General features: G+C 43.8%; 1 long non-coding RNA gene across 1 annotated transcript in view; it reads right to left on the bottom strand.

Moving 5' to 3' along the window:
* The window catches only part of LOC111545429, a 90220-nt gene extending 87041 nt beyond the window's left edge, over positions 1 to 3179 (bottom strand). Inside the window, exons 1-2 of the long non-coding RNA XR_002732449.1 lie at positions 1990 to 3179; positions 792 to 919 (exon numbers count right to left, since the gene is read on the bottom strand). This is a non-coding gene — a long non-coding RNA (uncharacterized LOC111545429). The remainder of the gene's footprint in view (positions 1 to 791; positions 920 to 1989) is intronic.
* Between the last annotated feature and the right edge of the window lie 10674 nt (positions 3180 to 13853).

The following is a 13853-nucleotide window of genomic DNA, read 5'->3' as shown; positions in this document are numbered from 1 at the left end:
ATTCCCCATCAGAGAGCCACCTGCGATTGCAGAGCTAATTTCATGAGTGGTAAATGAAGGGTCTTTCAAAGTGAGAGCTGACAGAGGAAGAAACAGAGAAAAAGTAAAAGCAAATCCCTAAACATTACCCACATTGCAAAACAGAAGGGAATTTTCAGAAGCAATGAGAGAGAACGGCCCACCTCCAGATCTCCCTCAGACATGTTTTCTTCCTTCCTGACTCATCGAGTTTCTTTAGGAAAGCCTAGTGAGAAGGGATTATGAAGCAGGCAAGGGAGCCAGCCTTTTCTGGCAACACAGGGCATTTTGATTTCAGAATCTGCAAATCTTCAAGAACAGACCCGGTGTGCTAGTGTTCTAGGCTGGAGTCCAGCAGCAGTTCAGCTGCAGATGAAGCAAATCAGCTGGTTGGTGCTATCAGCCAGAGACCCAAGGACTTTCCTGGTGCTACACCTCTCTGGAAGTTTGAAGACATTGGGACAGGTTTGCCTTCTGAAATGTGCAAATGTCACCAGCCGGGAATGGCACATGCCAAGAGGCATCTGAAAACAGATCTCCATCTGGCAATGGGCTAGGCTTCCTGGGACACAGATTAGAATAGTTTGAAACAAAGGGGCGGAAGCACCGGCTAAGCTTTTCACATACTGTTATGGTCTCTGGGTCACTTCCTGCCTTTGGAATTTATTTCCTTTCCAGGTTCAGCAAAATTCAATGAATGACAAGAAAGGGGTTGGGGTTTGTCTTTGCCTCCGGCCCAGTCGAGGGGCAGCTCTGCCTCTGTGAACTTGTACCTCTGCAGTGGTTACATCCTCCCGCGCTGTTTGTTCACACTGAGCCCAGCATGGGGGAAGCTTCAGGATGCAACAATAAATTAGGGAAGGGAGCCATCTCCAGTAGAGTCAGATAAATCCTCTTGTTCCTAGAAAACAGAAAAGGAAAGAATAGATTGGGAAGGGCAAAAATGATGTTTTATCAAGGAGAGCTCTTTCTCACCAGCTGCCCATTCAGAGATGCGGCTGGCCTTGAAGGTGGGAGGCCGAACATGGCTCCATGCAGTCGCACCTCCCGCCTCCTGGAGTCAGCCTGTAGACCAGATAGGTACACAGGACAGTGACATTTGCTATACAACGATGATCAGCTTTGTTTTCTTTTACCAGTATTTAATTTGCACTTTGCTCCAACAGGGACTTCAGGTAGCAATAACTGCCTTTCTGACAGCATTTTCATGCTCATTTTGGGCACTCTGAAGCTAACATGAATGCATATTGCAAAATCCTTCTGCAGCCCACAGCAATCCCTGTACATCCGCTGCAGTTCTGCAGTGCAGAGACCCCCAGAGGCCAAGGCAGACCCTTTTGCCCCAACAGCTGCGGGACCCTATCAAAACTTAATGTGGTCCCTGCTGCCCCTGTCATTGCTTTGAGAAAGAGTGTGTCTCTCTGAATAGTGATCCACCATCATGAACAAGTTCCTTCTGAAAAGCCAGCTCATACAGCCCTTGTCAGGAAGAATCTCGTAGAGCCTGTCCACATGTCCAGAGTCCATCTCTCTCTAGACCGAGAGGTCAGAGTTCACAGCTTTAGAGAAAGGGGTAATTTTTGCCCCCACCTTTAGTCTAAACACAGCTAAACTAACAGCAAACACTATTGTAAATACAAAGGAAGTTGCAACTAGTGATCAGCCTTTCTCCTGGTGCCACTCAATCCCCCAGAAATAGGAACTAAAGCTTCCCATCCATCAGTTTAAACAGTCTCTTTGCTCAAGGCTGCAGATGCCACCACTGTTGAGAGCTAGCAGTTACAGGGCTGCTGCCTTGGGTTATCACTGTGGCTCAGGCGTCAATCAAATTGACCTTTTCAAATTGCACCAACACATCTGGCATTCACAGAAATGGTCTCCTGTGACCTTCACAGCAATTGTTCCTAACCACTTCAGGAAGTTCCAGGGGAAGGAAGGAAGTAGGTAGGGCAGAGATGGCTGTATAAATACCAGGGTCAGGAACACCTGTAGAGTATGAAAGCAACAAGAAGTCTGCCCAAGAGTCCTAACTTTCCTCCACGAAAAAGCACTCTGTCAGATTCAGGCATTAATGTTTCTGTATAAAAGTATAACCCAGGTCTGGGAAATTTGTAAATCATTACTTTTAAACTTTACAGAATCTGATTGCACAGGACTGGCAGGGAGCCAGGAATCTGCATTTTTATCAAGTCCACCTACTGCTACTAGTACAGGTGGTCTGTGGCTCAGACTTTGGAACACTGTGCTGTAAGGAACTGTGAGTCACTGTCAGGTTACCATAAAGGAACTGGTAACACAGATGAAAATTGCACCTGGATTCCAGGCCAGGCTTTGGCAGTCTGTATGATCGACCCTGAGTAAGACAATTTAGTTCTCTGATACTAAAGGCCTCAGGGCTAGATGGAAGACCTTCAAAAATTTAGAAATAGGTTCTAAATTATGGCCCAAAGGCCTGCAGATTTGGAGAGCTGGTCCAAACAGAAGGGCCAGGGTCCTGCAGGCATGCCCTGAACACTCACTGAAGTTCTTCATTGCAGAAAACTCCAGCAGCCAAGGTGGAACCTCTTGCCCAAGGCTGCAGTCCTAGAACTCTGTGGACATGGGATGCAAGAACTGCATCTTTGCTCTCAGCCATTTCCACATAGGAGAAAGGGAAAGGAAGAAGATTCTATTTATGTAGTGCATTAAATGGATTATTTTTTAAATTCCCACTTAACCCTCGTATCATTAGTCTCCTGAAGATGAGAGAATTGAATTTCACATCAAAGATGTGAAATAACTTGCCCCAATTCCCCCAGGGCTCATGGCTATAGAATGCTTGAACTGAAATTTCAATTCATGACTTCCAAGACCCAGGTTCCATGTTCTTTCCACAAAACGATTCAGAACTGCAAGTTTTGCTGTGGTTGGATGTTTGGAAACCCTCAAGATACCCTCACCTCTCCCTGACATCCATCCCACACCTGTTCACCACTCTACTTCAGAATCTCGTACACCCTCAGTTTTTCCTCTATCCCTGACCTCCAGCTGATCCCTCAGCTGCACTCATTTCTTATCCCTACAACTTCTTGACTCCCAGTGATTAAAATACATCAGCTGCCACCTCTCCTGGGCTGAAGAGGATGTTTCTGGCCCACAACTACTCCAGCCACTGACTTCAAGATCAAGTCAACTGGGTCCTGGAGAACTCAGTGTATCCCTAAGGATTTCCATAAATTGAGAATCTTTAAATGAATGCTTAAGAGGTGTTTGTGCACTTACTGATTCTAACCCCCCCCCCACACACACAAGCACATACACACAAACATGCGCACACAGACATACACATACACACAAAGAGATCTCTTCTCAACTCAGGGCAGAGATACAGAAAACCCCGGGAGAGAAACCAGTGCCCTTCTATTAGGAGATGACACATCAAACCTCAACTTCCTAATAATAGTGATTATTCTGGGATGCTGGGCACCCCCTAGTGGGAGTAATGGAGAGAGAAGACAGACTGTTTTGATGCTGTTCTCAATAAACCATTCCACCCACAACTTCCTGCCCCTTTCACTGCCTTCTCCTTCCAGCCCATCTCACTGCTCTTGGAATGATTCATTCTTCCCATGATGATTGGGCCTTTTGCCCCACAAAACCTTCCCTGTCTTCACAGACATAATGGACTAAAATTAAGCAGAAGGCAACTCTGGCAGAACAGCAGGAAAAACTTCCTATGGGGAGAGCTCTTGAAATGCTAAAATGGCCTTATAAGGCAAACTAAGTAAGACCTAACTGCACTGGGCAGAACAATAGAGAATATCTCGGAAAGATATTCTTGGAGATGAAGAGGATGAGGGAAAAGCTGTTTCCCTGATTTCATACATTAATGCCCCCATCCAACATTCTCAGACTTATTTCATGACAATATAAATGCCCTGTGTACATCTAACCCCTTTTAAGACCAAGAGAACACCCAACATTTATACATTTGAAATAAACAGATGAAGCCTGTCCCAGCAGAGTGGCAGCTCATCCATGAACTGGGCACTACGTAGCACTGTGGGACATTCTGAACATTTGTATACTAATACCCACTCTTTTCAAGGCCACTGCCATAACTCCCCACGACAGGATGAGTCCTACTATGTTGTAAACAATAAAGTGTTTTCTGAGTGTTTACGTTATACTAGGCTTGAGATTCGTAAGCATTTTTAAGACATGCCCACATCTAGTTCAATCCCTTCTCCAAACAAGAGCCTTAATAAAAGATAGGGAGAGTAACATATTTAAGTGCACGCGCTAAGAATCCTTCTAGGCATGTTCACAGTTCTTATTTTAGTTAAGTATTTGATAACTTGTTCACTCGGTAAGGGGCCAGCCAGTCAGTCTCATCTTGGGGACCAGTGCCTGTCTCTAGTAGATGTGACAATGATAGAGCACCCGCCTTCATACAGAGCTTTGGTTGTTATGATCTTATTCATTCCTAGATTTGAGTCATCAGCTCATTAGTGCCCATTCAACTTAGCCCTCCTCTGATGAATCCACTAAAACCTTTCTCATAATTCTACGGATTCCAGCACAGGATTTTCTCTGCTATGCCTCCTGCTTCATCTGGAGCCTAGTGACTTGGACAGTCTGATCTCACAACTGCTTACAATGTTAATCCCTTTCATCTCTTCTTTTAGAACCATTTGGTGATGTTCATCTTTCTGACAACCAAGAGCCTTGGAAGAATCTCTCGCCTCAGGCGCTCCTATTTTTGTGCCTAGCTCGGCCGCCTTCCAAATCACCAGAGGCATCATAGAATGCAACTCTCTGTGGAGGATTGGAGGACAAATTGGACACAAATTCACTGGATGGCTGAAGGAAAAAAGAAAGGTCAAGGACCCTCTGGCTTGGCCAGCCTTGCAGGCCTGACAGCAGAAGCTGAAATTCTTTCTTTTATAACTTAGGCTTGAATTAAAGGCATTTTTTTTAGTCCAGAGACCTTTGGCCTTCACTCCAAACAGAACACTCAGTGGGTGGAGCAAGGCTGTCTGGTGGCAGGAAGGGCATGCTGACCTCTGGCCCTAATGCCTTCCCTAACCTGGAAAGACACAAAAGTTGTGGTGAGTTAGCTGAGCCACCTGGAGTGCTCTGTCAGTATGTAGAATGTTCTAAATCATGTACAGGATCCTGCTTTTGGAAAGAAGAGTGGTGATGTGTTTATGGGCTCAGAGAAGAAAACATATGGAGAGAAAATGAGATTTAAGAAGAATAAACCTAACTAGTGGCTGCTTTGGGTGTCTAGAAGACAAGTAAAAACTCAGAAAAGAGGCCCCAGTTCTGAGAGGCAGAGATAAAGGAACTTCCACTACATCTGTCTCTATTTCAGAAGAGATAAAAAACCAAATCATAAATCTAAAGATGAAGGTACATTCATCTGGGGAGAGGACTAAACAAGCTGTTATATTTCAAACAACTATTAGGATTGCAAAAATGAACACTTTTAACTTGCTAGTGGAAGCATTTCTTTCCTGCAAGTCACCTTGGATCAGATTAGGCACCAAAGAGAAGATAACGAAAAATTATTCTTTTGTGCAGGCTAAGAAGCATTAATTTAGGTTGTCTGTACCAAGCTGGATTGGTCCTGGTGCTTTCAAGAAAAAGTAAAAAGTGAAGCAACCAGAGCAGTTATGGGAAATTCAAGTGTGTGCTTTGTTGGTAAGGATGAGAACAGGGGAGTTCCGCTGTCCCAGAGCTGCAAACGAAATCAATGGTCTGCAGTTTGGGAGGTGACCAGAGGACCCAGACCACTGGATCAGGCGCTCAGAGAGCCAGCATGAGCCTTCAAGGCAGTGCTTGTGGGCAGGAGGACAGGTCTAAGCTTCCTGCCACTGCCTATGGCAAGTTGGATATGTATCTGCCAGTATCCCCAAGCGAAGGAGTTATGTGGCAGCTCGAGCTCTCTCAGGAAAGACAGATAGGTAGCTCTCAGATGATGTCCAAGGAAACCAGGTGAGGGCTTGAACTGTAACCCGCGAAGAAGGGTGTGTAACACCTGAGGAGGCCAGATGGGGGTCAGGAGCATTCAGGGAGGGAAGAAGGGATGTGATGTGCCCATGAAAGGTGGGTGTGAGCATTCCAGGACCTAGATAATGTTTATGGAAGAGGTTTCTATCAAAACAGAATACAACACACTCTTGCTGTCCTAAAACCTTTTCTCCAGCGGAGTTTCTGACTCTTTTAAAGCCACAATATAGGCCGGGTGCGGTGGTTCATGCCTGTAATCCCAGCACTTTGGGAGGCCAGGGCGGGTGGATCACCTGAGGTCAGGAGTTGGAGACCAGCTGACCAACATGGAGAAACCCTGTCTCCACTAAAAATACAAAATTAGCCGGGCATGGTGGTGCAGGCCTGTAATCCCAGCTACTCAGGAGGCTGAAGCAGGAGGATCCCTTGAACCCGGGAGGTGGAGGATGCGGTGAGCCGAGTTCATGCCATTGCACTCCAGCCTGGGCAACAAAGAGCGACACTCCGTCTAAAAAAAAAAAAAAAAAAAAAAAAGCCACAACATAAGGACATTCTCAGGAACATTGAAGCTAAGAGACTATAGATTGCATAAGATGGCCAGATATGCCACACAGAGCCAAAGAAGCAAGGCAAGCCTCTGCAGAGTGCCATTTGACATGAAGAGGCAGATGCGGATGTTTCCGAATCATAGTAATCAAAGTTAAAGGAATGACTCCAGGTCATCACTTCCTTGATTTCCCTTCCCTCACTTCTGGGAAGGTCTTAAACCCCTCTACAGTGTCTTTCCACCATTTATGTCCCCCCTTGCCTTTCTTCCACTTATTCCCAGTGGTAAGCGGGAGCCAGTTTATACCACCTCCCAACTCCGTGTTCAGTAACTTACAATCAGCCACGATGGGAGTGTTTATGCCTTAGAAATTGGAAAATGCTGCAAATCAGAGCTTTCTGTTCTTTTCTGGAGAGCCAGTTGTTAAACAGCTCCCAGTACATCCTGCCTGTGACTGAGAGTTTTTGCGTGGGAGGAAGAGGCTGTGTACTGAGGCGGACAATGTTAGAAGTCTGGGGAGGGGAACAGAGGAGCCCAGAGTGCTGGGAGGGAAGTGGTGAATTGCCAAGATTGGTTCTGCCTCCCTCACAGGCACACACACGCCAGACCCAATCCCAGCCTTGGGTTCAGTATTTAACAGTCATTCAGTAAGAACATGTTCCATATCTACAGGGATGTGGAGGCAGCTTTCTATTGATTTGGAGGGCTGGATACCTTCCTACTCAAACATTTTTTGAGGTTTATGGTACAGAATATAATAACCTAGGTACACATAGTGTACATTCTGTGTATTAGGATATTATACCATGCACCATATGTTGCATATTATCCATTTTCCTCTGTGGAGTTAAAGGTTTCATGTACATTCAATCTTGCCTTTCCTCTTCCAACCTCCCATGTAACAGTGTGTGTTCCTCTTCCCCCAAATGCACTTCCCATTGACCTTTGGACTCAACATCTTGTCTATTTTTAAAATGTTCCCGAGCCAGATAATTTTTTTTTTTTTTTTTCTGAGACGGAGTCTCGCTCTGTCGCCCAGGCTGGAGTGCGGTGGCCGGATCTCAGCTCACTGCAAGCTCCACCTCCCGGGTTTACGCCATTCTCCTGCCTCAGCCTCCCGAGTAGCTGGGACTACGGACACCCGCCACCTTACCCAGCTAGCTTTTTTGTATTTTTTAGTAGAGACGGGGTTTCACCGTGTTAGCCAGGATGGTCTCTGTCTCCTGACCTCGTGATCCACGCGCCTCGGCCTCCCAAAGTGCTGGGATTACAGGCTTGAGCCACCGCGCCCGGCCGAGCCAGATAATTATTACACCCTCTAGAGTAGAGTTATTTGACTTTAAGGTACATAAAATCAACTGGGGAATTTTTTTCCAATGCAGCTTTGCATTCAGTTTTGACCCCATAACTCTCTCTGCCTTCCACTTCTTCAACTTTAAGAAGTCCCAACTATACCTCTGGAAGAAATAGCCTCTCGTAAGAGATTGGACCAGGAATAGAAGTCTGAACCAAGCAACCAAATCTATACCCAGGTGGGGTTAGATTCCCTTTCAAGAATTTGAAGTAGAATGCTGTCCTAGCCAGAGTTCCTCACCCACAAAAGCAGAGCCTGAGATAGAGATTTGCAGGCAGTAATTTATTTAAGGATCCCAGAGAACAGAAGCACAGGATATGGGAAATGAAAAAAGAAAGGAAGAAAAACCAGTACGAGGGTATGTTATTGAACTGGGCATGGCAAAGGGTGAGCAGTGCTCTCATTCTGTAGGACCTTCTAATGAGCCTTCTGATAGACAACTCTGTCTCAAGCATTTATCCAGCCTTTCCTTTATGAGCAGTACTGATTAAATGCTTGATAACCCTTTGTTTTCCAGTTTTCAGATAGTGACTTGGTTCCCTAGCATCCTCAAAAAGGCACCAATAAATATTATTTTAGTATGATCATGAACTCATGGGTTTAAATATATTTGATGTATTTAAATCCATTGCAGGTGTTATTCTAATTAGTGCTCAAATTATCCCATCTTTGGCCAATGGAAACTTACTTATGCTAGCTCCTGAGTCTTTTTGGTACAACCTCAGTCATCTTTGATAGCATCCTTCCTTTCTGGTGTAATAAGATATTCTAGAGCAGCTCTATTCAATAGAACTTTCTATGATGATGGGCATGTTCTTCATCTGTGCTATATGATACTGTAGCCAGTAGCCACATGTGGTTATTAAATATTTGAAATGTGGCTAATGGAACTGAGGCAATGAATTTTAAATTTAATTTTGATAAATTGTATTTCAAATAGCCACATGTGACTAGTTGCCACCATATTAAACGGCACAGTTCTAAAGTAACTTTTTGTGTGACAAATGAAAAAATTTAGGTACAGAGAAACAGGATTTGTCTGTGATAGAATTCAATCTTTATCATTAGAACAGTGCAGGGACTGACTGCATCTAAATAATCTGGGAAATATTTGTAAAATACTGATTTCTGAGCCTCTCCCCCAGATATTCTGATTCATCATATATGAGGTGGTGCTCAGGCATCTGTTTTTTTATTGTTGTTATTTTAATGTTACCATGTGATCCAATGAGCAGCTCTGGGAACCACTATATTAGACAGCTGGAATGTAATATTTATGTTAGAGCTATGGTTCATTGAAAATCATTCCAACGAGTCAATTGTACATCTTTAACTCCATATGGCCAGTTTTAGAACTTCTCAGAAAACCATAGCACTCTGCTAGTTATGTAATCAAGAGCTACGGGTGCTTGTAGAGGATTGGCTCTCTCTGGCTTCAGCACAGGCCTCATTCATCCATAATTTAAAAAGACACAAAACCAAGCCAAGAGTGAACAGCTTTCCTCCTCAGACCAGCCCTTAGGATCTACTGTGCCTCCTGTGTATGTCAAGAACTGACATTTTACCCTGCTTGCACAAAACAAGTTAGCCTGCCACAGATTCAGGATACTGGCAGAAGACATGAGACTCCTGGGCCAAAGACAAAGGACTTTATTTAACTCAGCACAGCAAGCAACGTGAGATTTATGTTCGTATTAGTTCTTCTTGCCCCCCAAGGTCCAAGGGGGTAACATAGAGTAGCCTGGTAGCACACACAGTGGATTCCATCATGGCCGAAAAACTCCAATAATTTATAATGAGTTACAAACAAACTTGCTCAACTTTGCCCCCAAAAGAGGCATCGTCTTTATTATACTATGCAGCAAGCAAACCTTCTCTCTGTTCCAGAGGGAGATACTACCTCTGTCTTGCAAGGCTGCTTTCCAATATGCAAACATGTTTGAAAAATGTTATCAATGCTTCTGCTTGAAAATATGAAGAAATATGAGAGACATATGGAGAGCTGTTTCCCCCAGTGCACATCCCAGGGCACTATTCCTGGCCTATCTGTAGCATGGTGAACCCCTAGAACCAGAACAGAACCCCTAGAACCTATACAGAGACCCTTCTATTCCCTCCCACCCATCTATATAGAGACCCTTCTATTCCCTCCCAGCTGTGATGCCTTTGGACGTGGCTCTGTCCTCTGGGGGGATGTACTAAGGCATCCTTAAAGGAGCAGTCTCTAAAGTCAGTCTATCTGAATTCACATCTCAGCCATGACACTTACTAACTGTATGTCGTTGGGAAATGTATGTAACCTCTCCATGCTCCAATTTTCTCATCTACAAAATGGGAATAGGTTAATACCTACCTCAAGGTTATTATAAAGATTACATGAGATAAAACATGTATTTAACCCAAGTTATATAGCAAATTATCAGTAAACATTAGCCATTGCTATTACCACTCATTATTATTAATTTTTTCTCATGACTTTTCCCATCATAGTGGAGCCATCTGCTCATAGAGGACCCTGGCACCCATTGGCTTCTTCCTTATCCTAGATTACACTTCCATTGCAACTTCAGAGCCAATTTAACACCCTATTGGGTTTGCTGTATTCTAGAAGTGAGTGAGTTATGGCCCGCAAGCCAAACTCAGTCTGCCGCCTGTTTTTGAAAATAAAGTTTTTTGGGACACAGTCACACCCATTCATTTACGTATTTTCTAGGGCTGCTTTAGTATCGCAATACCAGAGTTGGGTAATAAAGCCTAAAATATTTACTATTTGGTCCTTTGAAGAAAAAGGTTACCAATCTCTGCTCCATTCTGTTCACAGACTATATACCAACCCCATCCAACAACCTTTAAGATGGGTTGTTGATCAGGAAGACCAGGAAAGGGTGGCACTGAATTACTGCTACCTCTTTTCATTAGAAAAATAACTCCAAAGTACTATTAGGAAGGCATCAATTTAACGTTTTAGAACACTGCGTTGTATTACTCTTCATTGAATTGGGTTGTTGACATCGTCCATCAACTGGCCATTTAACAAGCAAAACATTACTAAACTGCTTTTGTGTAAGAGTATTAACTCAAAGACAGAAGACTTTTTTAAAAGGAAATTTCCTTTTGCTAAAGGATTTTATCAAAGAGTATTCTAAAAATGAATTTGCCTTTTGAATAAGAGTAAATATAGATAGAATTTATCGCTTTCATTCTCTCCACAAATATCCTTAACATGTTACTAACCCTCAAATGAAGATAAGCATTAGATGAATATTTATGGCGGCCATGGTTAAGGAATATCATTCATTAACTATGTATTTAGTACTGGCTTTCAGAACTGAGTCATGAGATATGTTTAGTCACTATAACTGAATAATATGTTTAGACATTACAAATGACCACTTTATATTAGCCCGTCAGCAATGAGAATGTCAATATCCATATAAAACTTTTAATTTCTTTTATAAAATACCCTTTCAGAGCAGACACAGAAAGTTATGTGACAAGCTGTGACTAAATGACACAGATAGATTTTTTTAATTTTAATTTTAATTTTTTTTTTTTTTGAGATAAGAGTCTTGCTCTGTCACCCAGGGTGGAGTGCAGTGGCCACCACATCGGCTCACTGAAACCTCTGCCTCAGCCTCCCGAGTAGCTGAGATTACAGGCACCCACCACCACACCCAGCTAATTTTTGTATTTTTAGTAGAAATGGCGGGGGGTGGGGGGGAGGGTTTCACCATGTTGCCCAGGCTGGTCTCGAACTCCTGACCTCAAGTCATCTGCCTGCCTTGGCCTCGCAAAGTGCTGCTGGGATTTCAGGTGTGAGTCACCATGCCTGGCCAATTGATGTCTTTAGCACATTCAGAGGTCAGGCTTTAAAAGCTTTCTGGAAAACAGCCTGAAACCCAAAAGTGCAAAAAGGGAGAGGAAGGAGAGAGTGTTTAGTGTTTAATAATTCGTGGAGTTTTCTTGTTTTTTTCTTTTTATAGAGATGGGGTCTCACTATGTCACCCAAGCTAGTCTCAAACTCGGGCTCAAGCAACTCTCTTACCTCAGCCTCCCAAAGTGCTGGGATTACAGGCATGAGCCACCATACCAGGCTGGGAGTTTTTGTTAGGGACCAAGGTATTGTAAATTTCCCCAGGTGATTCTAAAGTACAGCCAATTTAAATCCTATTGATCCAGGCAAACTATTGCTGAAGCCTACGAGTTACACTTCAAGTCTGCTGCCCTTTCTACAGCCAAAAGCTTCCCAGAGGCCCCCAAATCACAGCAAATAAACAACTGACCCTCTATGAAAAAAAAAAAAAAAAATTCAGAACTTTCCTTGGATGGATGGCTGGGGACAGGTTTGGGTGGGTTTGTACGGCACCGAGAATAAGAATTTAGCCTTTTCAAAGAACAGAATAAAACTTGAAATATTTAGGATCGACCACCCCATAATACAGGTGTGGTGTAAACCCTTAATTGGCGTTGTACCTTTGGCCTAGTTAGTATGCTTTGTCCCAGTGTTTGGGAATGTGTCGTCTTAGCCATCCTGTTCTTGGTTTAACATTCAGCAAGATGACCACCATTATTTAGAATTCTCCTGAGAGAGTAGCCCCAAAACTAAGGATTTGGCATGCTCCCTCTTTTCCCTTTGCCGTGGTGTTGCAATTTAAAGTGCTTCTGTGTTGTCTCTTCCTTTGGAAATTTCCTCTGGAGCGGGAGATTAATCATTATGCAAATATTAAATACTCGGAACATTCTAGAAAGGAACAGAATTTGTTTAAGCAATCCTGTTACTGCTGTTTAAGTGAGAGATGACAAACAGCTGTTGTGACTTGTCCTGCATTCAAATTCTACTGTGCGGTTTGCATTATATCAAATTGTATTTAATTTTTCCTTGAGATTCATATGTACCACTGCCAAAACTTCTGGATTCCCATGAATCTTCAAATATATCGACCAGCATCCAGCCTGTTTGCACCCACTCCGAGACCTAAAGGCTACTCTGGGAAAAGATATATTAAAACATTTCTCTCTCGGAATGTTAGTTTGACTGAGATGTTATTTAGATTCTTGAAATAGCCTAAATGCTTGGGGTGATCTGAAAGGAAATGCTGCAGTCTAATGATGCTAATAAATAGGGGAAGTCATGCTCTCTCAGGCACAGCCCTAAGGGAAAAACAAAGTCCTCACTTTGTCCTGAAGGTCAAAACTCCATAGCTTGGCTTGTCGTATTCTCTCCCTCTGTGTCCTTGTTGGTTTCTAAACAATAGACTACTGGTTAATAATTCCCTATATTAAAATTCCCTGTGTGGTTTCTCTCTTCGGGTCTGATCCATACTGATATGGGATCCTTGGTAAACACTGAACGCCCCAAGGGCAAAAGGCAGGGCTGGGACCAGGGTGAGGCAAGCGAGGCACATGGCGGCTTTGGCTTCAGGGATTGCAGGTCATTCAACTGCAAGGTCACCTGAGAGTGAGTGCCTCCTTCAACAGTGTACCCTAGGTCCATTGCTTCCCTCACCCTCGTCTATACCCTGCTCTGCCATTTTCCTTCTTGTTTTTGTTTTTTGTTTTTTTTTTCCTTTGAGATAGAGTTTCACTCTTGTTGTCCATGCTGGAGTGCAATGATGCGATCTCAGCTCACTGCAGTCTCCGCCTCCCGGGTTCAAGCGATTCTCCTGCCTCAGCCTCCCGAGTAGCTGGGATTACAGGCATGTGCCACCACGCCCAGCTAATTTTGTATTTTTAGTAGAGATGGGGGTTTCACCATGTTGGTCAGGCTGGTTTCGAACTCCTGACTTCAGATGATTCACCAGCCTCACCCTCCCAAAGTGCTGGGATTACAGGCGTGAGCCACCGCACCTGGCTTCTTTTTTTCTTTTCTTTCCTTTCTTTCCCTCTCCTCTCCTCTCCTCTCCTCTCCTCTCCTCTCCTCTCCTCCCCTCCCCTCCCCTC

Source organism: Piliocolobus tephrosceles, chromosome 15 (genome assembly GCF_002776525.5).
Source record: "Piliocolobus tephrosceles isolate RC106 chromosome 15, ASM277652v3, whole genome shotgun sequence".
In the NCBI taxonomy this organism is placed as follows: Eukaryota; Metazoa; Chordata; class Mammalia; order Primates; family Cercopithecidae; genus Piliocolobus; species Piliocolobus tephrosceles.
This window is presented reverse-complemented; position numbering and strand designations above follow the sequence as displayed.